General features: G+C 35.3%; 1 protein-coding gene and 1 long non-coding RNA gene across 14 annotated transcripts in view; one reads left to right on the top strand and one right to left on the bottom strand.

Annotated features, from left to right (window-relative positions):
• SPAG16 (sperm associated antigen 16) overlaps positions 1–12,799 on the top strand; it is a 911,935-nt gene that overhangs the window by 595,532 nt on the left and 303,604 nt on the right. The gene's annotated exons all lie outside the window — the stretch shown is intronic.
• Positions 1–12,799, bottom strand: part of LOC144305922 (uncharacterized) — a 188,600-nt gene that overhangs the window by 34,835 nt on the left and 140,966 nt on the right. For 2 of the 3 annotated variants that reach the window (XR_013372951.1, XR_013372949.1), the window contains exon 3: positions 9,045–9,113. The exons of the other annotated variant lie outside the window; for it this stretch is intronic. This is a non-coding gene — a long non-coding RNA (uncharacterized LOC144305922). The remainder of the gene's footprint in view (positions 1–9,044; positions 9,114–12,799) is intronic. 3 annotated transcript variants of the gene reach the window in all.

Below are 12,799 nucleotides of genomic sequence, written 5' to 3'. Positions count from 1 at the left end.
GATAGAAAAATCTCTTTGGAAAATAATTTGGCAACTTCTTAAGGTAAACATTTACCCTACCATATTATCCAGCTATTCTATTCTGAAGTTTTATTCAAGTGAAAGAAATATTTATATTTATACAAACACTATACATAACAGCCTTTTTGTAATAGCCCCAAACTATAAACAGCACAAATATTCATCAAAAAATGAACAGATAAATTGTAGTATATCCATATAACACAATATTATTCAGCAACAAATTTTTTGATATACAAAATGAATTATCAATACGTAACATGATGAATCTCAAAATAATTTTTTTGAATAAAAGAAGCAAGACCTAAAGAGTACCTTCTATTTTTATAAAACACCAGACAGAAAACAGATTACTGGTTTCCTGAATGATGTCGGAGTGAGGAGGGACAAGAAAGAGGGTGTGTAGAACCCTGCAGGTTATGGATACATTCATCATCTTGGATATAGTGATAGTTTCATAGCACTATTCACTGTCAAAATTTTGCAATTTTTTTCTCTTTAATCACGTCTAGATTATTTTATGTCAGTTGTATCTAATGAACCTGTTAGATAAAAGGCAAAAGACATCAGTAGGAATACCCAGAATAAAAAAAATGTGAAAATATGACCAACATCAGCTGCACAAAATATAATAAAAAAAATCAAGGAGGAGCTTTTTTTTTTTTTAATTTTATTTATTTATGAGAGTCACAGAGAGAGAGAGAGAGAGAGGCAGAGACACAGGCAGAGGGAAAAGCAGGCTCCATGCACCGGGAGCCCGACGTGGGATTCGATCCCGGGTCTCCAGGATCGCGCCCTGGGCCAAAGGCAGGCGCTAAACCACTGTGCCACCCAGGGATCCCAAGGAGGAGCTTTTTTGATTGTCATGAGCAAAGATTTAAAAGTTCGATATTATTCTTTACCTATTCCAAATGGCTTAGGAACCTGGCTTTCATATTCATCATTGTTTGCAGTATAAATTGATACACTATTTGGCAATACTATTAAAATTTATTGGAGCACATTTTATACCCAGCCGTTCTATTTGCCAAGGGCCTTGACCTTAACATTGTTGGTAAAAGTAAAAAATTGGAAACATTCTAGTTGTTCTTTAGTGGGAGAATGCATGACTGAGGATGGTGTATCCATGTAGCTGTCTTCTCTCACATTTGTAAAATTCCTAAAAATCCATCTACTGTAACTTCTGGAATTTACTGTTCAGCATAGGCAAAAATCTATTATACCTCTTTAAATTTTATTTTATTTATGTAAGAGAGAGAACACATAAGTGGGGAGGAGAGGCAAAGTGAAAGGGAGAAGCAGGATCCACCAAGCAGGGGGCCCCATGTAGGACCCCATCCCAGGACCCTGGGATCATGGTACCTGATCCCAAGGCAGATCCTTAACTGACAGCCACCCAGGTGCCCCATATCTTCATTTTTTGAAGGCCCCTTTTATCTTCTTACTTTTAGCAAACACAGATATACCCTTAAGCCACCAATTCCCTCTCAGTTGGTGGCTGACTTTTAGTCTTTCTTCACTGAGGCTGGAGGTGTGGTAGGTTTCCTTATTCTTTGCTGCCTCATCTATAAAATGTACCGTCCACCATCACCTCACGCTGAAATTTCCTTAGTTTCTGAATAAACTAGCTTCTGGCCTAAAGTCACTTTCTGTAATTCAACGTGTATAGAACTGTGATTTACATAGATAGACAGATGATAGATAGATGATAGATGATAGATAGATGATAGATAGATAGATAGATAGATAGATAGATAGATAATAGATAGATAAATGGATAATCCATCCAACACCATGACCTCTCAGCTTCTGGACCTCTTCCCACCAGTGATTTATCCTACACCCTACCCCAGTCACCTCATGAATACAGTCTAGAATATTAGACTTCACCACCACCAACAACACCCTCTTTACAGAATCATTTTCATGTGTCCCACTTTGATTCTGCAGGATTTCTTGACAATACTCCTTTCACTGATCCAGGACCTAAAATTCACTGAACCATCACTTTTACTGTAACTTGCCTGATAACCCCTCTGTTCTTCTATTCAGCTTACTTAAATTACATCCAAATTCTACAAACTTTGCCTTTTCCTATGCAAATAAACCTGTCAGGGGAGAATAAAATACACCTAATCATGCTGAATGATCTTTTTTTTTTTTTAAGATTTTATTTATTTATTCATGAGAGACAGAGACAGAGAGAGAGAGAGAGAGGCAGAGACACAGGCAGAGGGAGAAACAGGCTCCACGTAGGGAGCTGGACATGGGTCTCCAGGATCAGGCCCTGGGCTGAAGGCGGCACTAAACTGCTGAGCCACCCAGGCTGCCCTGATCTTACTTTAAATCTCAGTGTGTCCTTAATGAAGCCCAGCAACTATTCACTCTCCCACCTCTCCTCAAAAAAATCTCCAACATTCTTCTCTTTTACCTCACTTTCATCTGATGTCTCTGCTTTTATTTCACCAAGAAAATCAAAGCAGCCAAATAAAAACTTTAACAATCTTCACCCATTACATCCAGCCACTTATTAAAATGTACACCCATACACTCAGCCTTTTATTCTGTCTTATTTGTTGGGTTCTTAACCATAGAGTCCTGCAAAGCTCAGTCTTAGACCTTTTCTTTTTTACACTCACTACTTTTTTGATTTCATCAAGTCTGTATCTTTTGATACCAAGACCTGTATGTTGACGATGCCAAATTTACACACACCCACACATACACGATGTAGAATTCAAAAGAAAGATTGACATATATACTTTTTCTCTGATTTCTACACTGATGTATCCAAAAGCTTTCTCAACATTTCCATTTTAATGGTTAGTAGGCGTATTAAACTTAAGACCCCAAACCAACCTCCTGATCTTTACTACCACTTGCTCAGACCTGCATTTCCCACCATATTGCCCACATCAACTGATGGTAATACAATCCTTCCAAATGGTCAGACCAAAAACCTTGAAGCTTGTTTTTTTTTTTTTTTTAAATTTTATTTATTTAACTCCTCTCTTCCTCTGATTCTACATCCAGTTCATTACAAAATATTGTTGGTACCACCTCTCCTATTGTAATAATCTCCTAACTGTTCATATTTCACTTCCTATATCCTTAAAGTTTTTTCTGGACACTGCCACCAGAGCGATTCCTGCAAAACCCAAGTCTAATCAGTCACTCGTATGTTCAACCTCCCCAAAGGCTCTTCATTTTATAAAATGGTAGCCAGTATCTGACCAATGACCTGTGTGATCTGCCCTTTGTACCCCTCTTACCTCTGAGTACACCTCTTACCATTCCTCTAGCTCAGCACTGTCCAGTAGCGATGTAATGTGAGTCACATATACAATTGTAAAGTTGTTAGTAGCACATTAAAAAAGGCAAAAGCAGGTGAAATTAATTTGACAGCATATTGTATTTAACCCAGCATATCACATATAATATCATTTTGACACATAATCAATATAAATATATTTGATGAGATATTTTTGATAATTTACAGTACGTATCAAATTGCATTAGCTCAGTAGCCACATGTGATTAGTGGGTACCATACTGGACAGCACAGTTCTAGCTGGTTCCTCTCTAGCCACACTGGTTTCCTTTTTTTTTTTTTTTAAGATGTATTTATTTATTCATGATAGACACAGAGAGAGAGAGAGAGAGGTAGAGACAGGAGGAGGGAGAAGCAGGCTCCATGCCGGGAGCCCTACGCTGGACTCGATCCCAGGACTCCAAGACCATGCCTTGGGCCAAAGGCGGTGCTAAGCCGCTGAGCCACCCAGGGATCCCCCTGGTTTCTTTTATATTTCTACAACATGGCAGTCATACATTGCCTCATAGCCTTTGTATCTTTTGTTTGTTTGTTTGTTTGTTTGTTTCCTGAAACCACCTCCCAAAAATATGTACATGGTTTGTTCTTTCTAGTACTTTTGCAAATGTAACCATCTCAATGAGACCATGCCAGACCACTCTATTTAAGATACCAACTATCTCACTCACTCTTGCATTTCCTATTTATCTTGCCTACTCTAGTTTTAAAATATCATCTGTCACCTTTTTCTTTTTTTAAGATTTTATTTATTTATCATGAAAGACACAGAAAGACAAAGAGAGACAGAGGCACAGACAGAGGGAGAAGCAGGCCCCATGCAGGGAGCCCAACGTGGGACTTGATCCTGGAACTCCAGGACCAAGCCCCGATCCGAAGGCAGATGCCCAACCACTGAGCCACCCAGGTGTCCCTCATTTGTCACCGTTTAATAAGATATCAATTACTTATTTATCATCTGTATTATCTCTCCCCACTAGAATCTCTCCCATGAGTGGAGGAATTTTGAACTGCCTTGTTCATTTATGTATCCCCAGCTTCTCAAATAATGCTTAATATTTAGTAGCTGCTCAATAATTAATTATTAAGTGAATGAAAATAATAAATGCAGTATAATACTATGTAGTCATTTTATGATGGAGAGTCATGTATATTGTATTTAAGAGAAATATTCAAGATATATTGGTAAAAGAATAAACCAACATGCTGAAAAATTATATAAACATATATCCTTTGATGATTCAAAATATGTCTGTAGATGTAAGTGTAGCTCTGTATAAGATATCATACAGCATTAGTATAAGGTTAAAGACTGGCAATAGCTATATATTATGAGCACTTATTACCTTGCTCTGAAAATTAACTCATTTAGGGTGCTAAAAATTTCTTAGAGGTCATCATTGCCTAACCCTAGGCATTTCCCCAGAAATACTGAGACCTAGGCATCATATATGTATCATTCTGCCATCTTCTTGATTGTATATCTAGGGCCATCTGGATTTTACCATTTTAATTCCTGAAAGTTATTTGATAAACTGTCCCTCACTTCACAGTCTTTCCAATTAAATTGTAAGCTGACCCACTAACTGAATTACAGAAACCAGATATAAACAAATGAAAAAAATTTCAGCTGTCCATTTGATATAGTGATTTGAATTAGTTTTAATGGGCCCCCTGGCAATTTTCTAGCTTGTATCTGCTATTAAACAGAATTCTGTAAATTCACTGAAGATGTTTAAATACTCTGTGCAGTAATACAACTGATTTGTGTTTTACACAAGTAATAACTATGGCTTGAATTAAAAAGAAAATATGCCCTAAAGAAAAGAAGGACTATTTAATGCACTTTTTATTGTGTTACTCTAGAAGGTGCACATTTTAACTCATTTTTTCCTTTGAAAAATGAAAATTTAATAGTATACTCAATGTACCTAGAAGTGCCACTATGCTAAGAACTTTAAATATTTATCTCAAGTGATTCTGTAAGTTTGTGGTACCAACATTATCGTTATTTTTACAGATGATAAGGTTGAAATTTAAAGAGTTAATGTAACTTGCCCATGTCCACACAGCTAGTAAGATTAGAATCAGCATTTAAATAATCATATTTGTTTCACTCCAAAATCATGTTCCTAAGCACTATGTCACTAACATATTTATCATGGTTAAACCAGTGACTTTTGATTATCCTTAAAAATAATCCTAAGATTACAAAGACATTTTGATCTAGAATCTATTTTAAGTCAGTTATATAAAGTGCCATGTGTAATCTTATATCACAAAACTTAGATTAACAACTGGAACATAGCTGGTACACAAGAAATAATTTTAAATTAATGAAATCAGGAAAGTTTTTGTCTTTTGTAATACTTAAACCTTTACAGTGAAGAAAAAAAAAAAAAACCTTAGAAGAAAGGGCAGAAGCAAGGGGCATGGAGAATTGTTAGCGTTTGAGAATGGAATAGACAATAAAGCTAATTAAAATTCACTTGACTGGGGTCACGTAGAAACAACGGATAAAGAGAAAGCTGGAAAGTGCCAGGATATTCCACAATATGCCTATCTGAGGTGTCACTGTGTAGAGACGTATTTTTGAATACTTTAAGTAGATAATAATACAGCTCTACTGATTTTTTTTTAAATGAGAGATCACATGAATTTGTATAATCATTAGAAAAATATTTTCTTTGTTAATATTATACATTTCAAAATAGTTAAAAGGCCTTGTTAAAATATGAAGTGCTCTCTGAAACCCAGGTATAATGCATCACTCATTCTTCTCAATTAAATCAGGAGACTTTGTCTTAGCCTTTGAAATATCACTTTGGCCTCGTTGAGAAAACTGATAATTTTTCCATATGACCCACTCCTCCCTCCAAACTTTGTCAACCACTTTTAAAATGTCATGTTGGGGGATCCCTGGGTGGCGCAGTGGTTTGTCGCCTGCCTTTGGCCCAGGGCGCGATCCTGGAGACCCGGGATCGAATCCCACGTCGGGCTCCCGGTGCATGGAGCCTGCTTCTCTCTCTGCCTGTGTCTCTCTCCATGTCTATCATAAATAAATAAAATCTTAAAAAAAAAATAAAAATAAAAAATAAAATAAAATAAAATAAAATAAAATAAAATGTTGGTTTCCATGTATATCATGATTCTCAAGTTTACTCATATTACTAGTGCAAATCATCATTTGTGGCTAGAACTAATGAAATAACCTTCAAAATAGCATCCTCATTTTGGAAGTCCCCTTTACTTATCTTCCCTTCCTATGGTCAACAGATTTATCTTCCTTGAAAGTGGATCTGTTCTTAAATCTTGTTAATTCCATGTCATCTATAAAACTTCCTCGTGAAATTAAAAGATCCCAGAATCTTGCCCCAGCCACCTTTCCTGGCTCACCTTCACACAACCCTCTAATACACCTGAATTACAATCATAAAGAGCACTTTATGACCGCCCCAAATTGCCAAGCACCATCTTACACTAACTCCTGTTTCTGATATATCCTGACCCTCTCTTTCTCATTCAAAATCCTCAAGCATCACGGCTTAGAAAAAAATGCCACCTCTTTCATGATGCTTTTCCTTGTCTCCCCCATTTCACTCCCAACTTATAATTTATTCATGCCTCTATTTACTGCCTATCCATTCTCCATCTCTATTTTCATGTCCATTCTCATCATGTGTTTCTTTATTGAGCTTGAATTCTTTCCGAACACATACAATGGGTTAAGTATTTTTTTTTCCCCTTCAGTGCCTAGAATAGGGCAATATTTACAGGAAAAAAAAAATACACCACAATAAATATATGCTATTTACTGAAGTATCAAATAAACTCAAAAACTGCCATAAAATACTTAAAAAAAATATGCAGAATAAGGCTAGCACAAGGGAGAAAGCATAATCTCTATATTATAGAAGTGAAACATGATAAAACCCGTATTGATAACTGGGTGAATTTAGATGGATGTCTTATTGAAAATGAGAAATAGAAAAGCAGAAAGGAAAATAAATCAAAATTATTCTTTGATGTCAAGTTTTCAGGGAAAAATTATTTTCAGGTACTAAGTTTGTCTGCATTGGGAAGGAGTGATTTTGTAATTTTCAGAACTGTCATCCTTTGTTACACTGTTGTCCTTCACCTACTCTGCTCTCTGGGGGTTTTCCGTAGATTGCACACCAGGAGCTTTCAACACAATGGCACTGAAGTCTTGTGGCACAGGAGGACTCAGTAATCAATTCCCACTATCCAGGTGGTGCTGTTTGGCTCCATTCACATTAACTTTTCAGCATTCTATGTGAAGAAAGCCTCCAGATAGTGCAGGGGGAGGGAGAGCAATAAGACCAGTGATTACAAATCAATCACTTTTATTGCTGCCAGAGCCAGTAGCAGAACACAGATGATAGACAAAGCAATGGTTTTGTTCAATAATTGAGTTGCTTCTTGGAGGCAGTGGGGGGAAACAAAGTCTTTTCAATATTCCACTCTTTTAGAAAATATATATATTGTTTTAAACATCAGGTGGCACACAATAGAAATGTTAGTTTTAATAGTGGACTTATTTCAAACATCAAACGTTACAAGGCAGATTTGATTAGAATTGAGGGAGGCTCAGTTCTCTTGCAGGGTTGCAGCCAAAATATCTGTGACACCTCTCTACGTGAAAAATGAAAGGTGCATATTCCCTAGATCAGGGGTGATTCAGGATAAGTACTATATTAAGTAAATTTCTAAAATACACTAAAAACTTGGGCAAAGATAAGAAAAATGAATTTTTTGCCTAAAAGTATGTGTGTATATTTCTTTCTGGAAAAAAACCTTAAGTTATGATAGTGCTATCATAATGATTTAGAAGTAAAATATCTGTTTGGATTTGAGTACATGAGTCTCTTCAAGATGGTGGACCTTGCCAGTACTTTGTTGAAATACTTTTCGTGTTATCAAATTCTAAATAAGTGCCATTTTGGTGTTTCTGTTTTTGTTTGTTTGTTTGTTTATCTATCCTGGGCCCACCCTTCTTGTCTCATTCTTTCACATCATTACCACCAAATGTAACACATTAGCTATAGTAGGACAAAGAGATTCAGCATAAAACATTCTTCAATGATTTTGGAAAGACACTGTTTACTTGGGCAAGAGGATGCAAAACTATAATTTGTACCTTTGTAAATAGAATTCAAATTAGAGCATAAGTCTCCTTTATATCTTTTTCTCTTTTAGAAAGGTAGGAGAGAACATCCAATCTGTATAGAGGCCATGCAGTATAACAGGCAACGTCCTATGGCACAAGGATGGAGTTCAGAATTTATTCCCACAACCATCACGGCTTCTATAACATTAAAAGTGGTCACTTAATTTCTGAACTCTTCCAATCTTATCATTGGAAATGGAAACAATGACACAGATTCCAAACAAGAGATCATGAATATAACTGGGATGACAAATAAGATGTGACTATGTTTTAGTTGTTGAATATGCCACTTTTGTTATTATTTTCCTGAAAAGATCCACTCCCAAAAGGAAATTACAGAAAATAAGTACTATTGGCATCAGTGCGCTATTAGATATTTTCACAGAAGCCATTATGCCGAACTCAGAAACAGCATATTTTAACTGTCCATGAGGTCTTTATTTGTTCTAATAAAACCCTAATTTGCCCAAGTTCTATCAGTAACCATGGTTTCCACATAGTACTCACTGAGGTGGTTGTAGTTTTTATTTCCTGGTATGATGCACTGGTGGTACAAGGTCTGACTCAGAGCTTTTCCTAGGAATACAAAAGGGATAAATAAAAATGTAAAAGAAAAATTACTAAACTGTCCCTTGATAACTAAATGGTTGATCATAAATTGGAGTGTCTATGCAAATGAAGTAAATAATTAAAAACTCCAAGAACAGCAATGACTAGGTGGTTGATGACTGGCAATTATAAAAGCTGAATTTTTAATATGCATACATCTAAGGAGCCAGTAAAAATTAGCTCCTAGACTAATGGACTTGCCTTTCTTCCGAGGCAGAATTTTAATGAGAGCATTATTTATAACAGAGAGCCCAAGAACCAGAGTATTCTTGCTTAGTCTCATTTTTTTATTCCCTGACACCTTATCCATTAAACTATGAACTTCTTTACAGAAGAATAATACTTTATGCACTAGGAAGTAAAGGTCAAAATGACCTCGGAAATTAGTCACACCATATATACTCCAAAGATGCGCCACTAAGGAGAAAAGAAATTATGAAGCCTGTGTTTCTAAATACTCAAATACTATGCACTTCTCCTATGCGTCTAGTGATTAAATTACATTTCACGTAGTTTCACTCTTAATGCTACATACATTGTTACTGTCTCACAACTTTCTATAGGATGCAATTGTTTCCTACATAAGTTTAAAAAAACTTGTGGATGTTTAAATCATTTTGTATATACTTTTTTAATGATTAAGAATGGTTTTAATCACTCTGATACCTGCATATTACTCAGTTGTTGATTCCTTCAATGCTATTGAAAGAGTCTGCATTTTTCCCTTGGCAGGCCATTTTATTATTAGCAATCTGCATAATAAGCATCACCGAGTTTTTTGGTGCTCTCCTTAAGGTTAGATTACTACTTTCCAGTCTTAAGATTTCAACCAGAGCTGTCTCTGGTCTTGTTTCCATAACCCCTTCCCCCAGAGTTGTGACTAAGCAACGACTGTTTGGCAGACAGCATCTCAGGAAATTTTATTGGCTGTGACTTTCCCCATAAACTATGAGTCAGGCAAGAAGAGCCTGATCCAGGGATGAGTCAGAAGAGTGGTTTACTCAGAATTACTCTACACAGAAATTCACCAGTGCCTTTCCAATTCCATCATTTCACCCTTGCCCCAGCACCAACCTAAAATCAGAGGACCAAGGGAAAGGAGCAAAAGAGGCATTATCAGGGAAACAGGATAAATGGGCTGTCATTTGTCCCGGTGTGTCCCTTCCTATCTTTTTTTTTTTTTTTTTTTTTTTAAGGCCTCAGTATTCTATAGACTTCTGCATTTAATCAGAGATACTGAAGAATTTGGTTTTCCTAAGAAATCTCAGGTTTTTAAAAAATTCTCAGGACAGATTCTTCTCTGGTGGTCAACATGAGACAGACAACAGGCAAATGCTCAAGATAGGATAACCTAGATGCTCTATATGAACCAGAGCAAAGCCAGAATATTCTCCCTGGGAATCTCTATTTAATAAGCTGGAGATTGTAATAATGCTTAACATTGGATTTTGAGTGCAGTTAAATTCTTTTTATATATGTTTTGGCAATTCTGTGTTTCTTCTCTTTTTAGTTGCCTGCTTTTGTCCTTGTATTTCTATTGTTTATTTTTTTTCTGATTATTTTGAAAGCACTCACCCATTAAGCCTATTACTTCTTTCCTTGCTGCAATTATCTTTTCTAGTTTATCATTCATCTTTAAATTTTTATATTCTTAATGCAGAGATGTGTTTACTTTTCTCTCTGATCAAATATGTCCATACTTTCTTTGATGTTTTGTTCTATATTTTTGTGTTTTAGAAAGCTGTCCCTACTCTGATGTCATTTAAATATTTACTTATTAAAAATTTACTGTACTGCTTTATTTTTCTTTTTAACAACTAATGAAATTCATTTAAGTATATAGCATGGGGTAGATCTTTATTTATGAATATCTAAATACTTAACCAATTGTCCAAAGATCATTTATCAAATGAAATTCTTTTCCAGTGTTTTGAAATATCTTATTTATAACCTAGTAAATAACTATGTACACTACATATCAGTCTATTACTAGGCTTCTTAGTCTGTTCCAATTTGTTTTTTTTTATTTTTACTCCAATATTAGGAAATGTTTCAGTCTCAGAATACTATAATATTTATCAGACAAGTATTCAGTTCTCCCCATATTTTAGCATGATTTGAACTGATTGTACAATTTCTCTCTTTTGACATTCTAAACTTCTAACATTTAACCATTCTTGCTTTTCTAAAATAAATCCTACTTGGTTATGGTGTTAACAACACATTATTAATATTGGGATTATATACATATGATATAACTGAAAATGTTCTGTAATTTTCTTTTCAATTTGTCATTGTCCGGGGTTTTAAATGATTTTTTTCTTGATTTATAAAATGAATTAGAAACAATAGTACTCTAAGAATATGGTTGAGTGAACTAAGACATCCAATGCTTCCCTTTTATCTGTTCCATCAATAAACTACAGAAACTAAAGCATTATAAGGTAGGCAAAAACTAAAAGACTATACCAGTACATGAAATTAGGAAAGGAGTCTGTCCACATAGCAGAAAGTATTGAGTAATTTCTGCTGTATGTGGTCCATATAGGAGTGAATGAAAGAATTTCATAATAGATACCTCACAACATTCTGTCCCAAGAAAACAGTAGGAGAAATTAGGGCAAAAGTAAAGAAAATCTAGGCAGATCTCCAATAAAATCCCCTCATTTTAATGGTTGATGCCTGAAAGCAAGGACAGGGCTGTGGATAGATGACATCTGAAGTTTCTACCACCATCACAATACAGTGACTATGCCTAGCACCTTCAATGGAAAAGTGGCTGTATTAGACCAACAGCTTTCAGGCAGCTGGAGTTGAACCAGGTGTGGCACTAAAAGCTATAAAGCATTAAAGAATCCAGTAAGTCATATAAAAGATGTGGAAGACAAACTTGAGATGATCATCCAAAATTCAGGAGAAAGGAAAGGTAATGAAAACAACCAGAGGAGAACCATGTACTTAGGTAACTAACCATAGAAAGCTAAGGTATTGGTTTTCTATGGGAACCAGATATGAACTGCAACAAGAAGTTGGGAGTTGTTAGTAGATGTTTCCATGTTTATGCCATTAATTACACAGGGGATGCAACTACCAGGAAGCCTTTCCTATTTCCTTTCGATTGTTGTAATAGATTGCTAAAATTCTACAAGGTTTTTCTTTGTTAAGTAAATGGTATCTTTCCCTCATTTTCAGATCCCATCTTTTATTTATTTTTTATTATTTATTTATTTATCTATTTATTTATTTATGTATGTATGTATTTATTTATTTATTTATTTATTTTTTAGATCCCATCTTTTATATGGATACCTTTGCTCATTGGAATCAGGATCTAGGCTGAAGAATGCAACTGTTGCTTTTGCTCACCATATCTTTCTATTTCTGTCTTATTTTTTAAGGCAGAAACATCATTTAGTTAGAAATTTGTCTCATATACTCATAATGATAACTAATTTTGAAGTATTTTAGGTTTTAAAGGTTAATATCTTTTCCCCTTTGGTTTACAAGTTAATTCATCCTAATATGTGTAAACTTTGGGAGCTTTTTTGGAGAAAGAAGCTTTTCTTCTTTAATCCTCTCTATTTCATCCATCGCTCACCCCACGACCTCCTCTCTGGCAAATATCAGTTAGTCTTCTGTATTTAAAAATCTGG

This window comes from Canis aureus, chromosome 36 (assembly GCF_053574225.1).
Source record: "Canis aureus isolate CA01 chromosome 36, VMU_Caureus_v.1.0, whole genome shotgun sequence".
In the NCBI taxonomy this organism is placed as follows: domain Eukaryota; kingdom Metazoa; phylum Chordata; class Mammalia; order Carnivora; family Canidae; genus Canis; species Canis aureus.
This window is presented reverse-complemented; position numbering and strand designations above follow the sequence as displayed.